This window comes from Paramormyrops kingsleyae, chromosome 25, assembly GCF_048594095.1.
Source record: "Paramormyrops kingsleyae isolate MSU_618 chromosome 25, PKINGS_0.4, whole genome shotgun sequence".
In the NCBI taxonomy this organism is placed as follows: Eukaryota; Metazoa; Chordata; class Actinopteri; order Osteoglossiformes; family Mormyridae; genus Paramormyrops; species Paramormyrops kingsleyae.
Window position 1 is genome coordinate 15,404,675 of NC_132821.1, and position 2,565 is coordinate 15,407,239.

Below are 2,565 nucleotides of genomic sequence, written 5' to 3' on the forward strand. Positions count from 1 at the left end.
TTTGAAATGCTATAAATTAAAAAAAAAGAAATTTTAGATATCCTGTAATATAATTGACTATTCATAAAAAGTATTGTTGCGAACATAGAAATTCTGTGTTGTGGGCCAGTACAGTGCACTGAACCTCTTTACAAAGCACCACACCTTTCAAAAATGTAAATGTGTTGTTTTGTATATAACATGTTAGCTACCAAGCATAAGCATAGGCTAATCTTAGGGGAGGGGTTTTGGGCTTCAGCTTCTGGGACAGGGGGCCTAGAGCTGGGGCTCGCTGGGAAGCAGGGGAGGATGGGGCACCAGGCACTGGGGGTGGGTGTGGGGGCTAGGGGAAGATTAGCACAGAGGACGTGATATAGGCTTGGAAAAGGGAGGTAATGTTTTCTGTTAAGTGCCTCACAACAGCAGTATGCCAAACTTGTTGATAGTATGAATTTTCCACAAAACATAAACAATTTTATATGTCCTGTCATATAATTGACTATTCATGAAGTGCATTGTTGCCTATATAGAAATTTTGTGTTGTGGGACAGTACAGTGCACTGAACCTCTTTACACAGCACCACACACTTGGAAAATGTAAATGTGTAGTTGTTTATATAACATGGAATATATAATTACAATGAATTAAATGTAAGGAAATGAAGAAGTACCATCAGATGTAGACAGTACCAAACTAATGTCTTGTACTGCAAAACATGCTAAAAAGACACAGAATTTCACAGAGCAAGCCTTTGATCAAAAAGAATGGTGAGAGGGCGAAGAGGCACAGACATCTATGGGCTAAGGTAAAACCATATACTGACATCTGTCTGTATACTGTTGTACAGTGTACTTTGACACTGTAAAAGGAAATGTTTGACATATGTACATTGACTGTATTATGGTATAATGTATATGATGCAATTTTTGGAGTAATGTGTATGTTTTGTGTGTTTCTTCAAACAGCTAAAATGAAGTAACACTAAACAGTCATACAAGTGGATGACCTAAGATCTAAGTGGGAAAGCTGGGCAGTGAGTGTGAGACATTTATCTAAACACAATGGATGTGCCATGACTGGTTGGGCAAAGCAAAGGTGCGTGAGTGACAGTTTCTCACTTAACATGAGCATGTTAGTTAAAACATACCAGTTTGCAGTGTATGAGCTTATAAATTGGGTAACTAAGCATTGTCAGAAATCCCTACTACATTGTCATATTGCAGATTTTAACCTGCCTTCTCCTATGTATAACCTCAGGTCACTAAAGCACAATTGTCATGTGCTTCCCTGATGATCAACCTAAGGCACATCTGTCTGTCCAAGCTCTGCTATACTGCATCCTTCATCATACAGCTGTATATTGGGAGTGTGACGCATCACACTGAATGCTACATGACCAGAGCAGGCACTGACCTTGTGAGTTTGCCTTTTTCAGAGATTTCTTCCTCTTTGGTGTAGTTTTAGTTTTACTCTGTCAGTGTTTGTCTAACTTACATGGCAGTTTATGCTTTATCTTTTAATCTTTTCCAGCGCCTGCTGTTGATGACACTGACCCCATGCCCAACACATCAAGTTTCATTAACACATACTGCCTGGTACATTGGAACAATGAGATGGGCTGGCCTGGTGAGTTTACCTCTTTGAAACATTATTTTTTCTGTGAAGTAGTTTTACTTTACAACTGCAAGTGTCTGATTGGCTGACATGCAGCGTTCTGTTTTTACTCTCTTTTCCAGTGCCTTATCTTCATATCAGTGACACCATACTCACCACATCAAGTTTCCCTGCGCCCATTTTGTCGACAAGCAAAGCGTTCTCTAAAGAACTCAGAGACTGCACACAGACAGTATGAACTACACACAGATACCTGAAGTGAAATGCACCAGAAATCATCTCTACACAATATAGTCTGACAGCAAAGGTACTTTGAGTAAAATGTGCTGTTGCTTGTGGATGTTTATTGCTGTGATGACTCACATTTTTTTTTTTAGTATTTCTTGAGTTATTTCCACTTTTACTCTGCAATAACAAAACATTAATGATGTGTTGTAACAGTTCTGTACTACATAATATGTTATGTAATTCATAGTCATGATACCATGGTTAAATTGATGTCAAAATAATGGTCCAGCTTTGTTTGTGATGCCTGTGTTGACTTGTATATTCAAAAGAATATTGCCATGTTGGGAGTTCTGTAGTATATATATATATGAGTGCTACTATCACACTTTGTGGTCTTTATACACTGTTTATGTAACAATGGTATGCACATCATATGCGAAATATTATGTCAATTGTGCTGGCTCAACAATTGTGGCCTCTATGTACTTTTTCAGCCTCTGCAAACAATGACACAAACCTAAATGTTTGGCTAAGACAGATGTATTTAATTGCAATTTTACAATGTGTATAATATGTTTTACATTATGTCTCTAATGAGTAATAATAAATATTATAATCATTAATACAGTCATCATTCTTAAGCATGTTAAATACACATGTAAATGTCAGAATAAATTTCAATTACGGTAGGTGAAACAGGCAGTAAAGGAAATATACATACAAAAAGTATTACAATGTCCTGA

General features: G+C 37.2%; 1 long non-coding RNA gene across 1 annotated transcript; it reads left to right on the forward strand.

Annotated features, from left to right (window-relative positions):
* Positions 1 to 363: 363 nt before the first annotated feature.
* On the forward strand, positions 364 to 2,356 carry LOC140582669 (uncharacterized). The gene is made up of 5 exons (XR_011985478.1): positions 364 to 785; positions 946 to 1,075; positions 1,238 to 1,396; positions 1,511 to 1,606; positions 1,717 to 2,356. It is a non-coding gene; the product is annotated as an uncharacterized lncRNA (long non-coding RNA).
* The last annotated feature ends 209 nt before the right edge of the window (positions 2,357 to 2,565 follow it).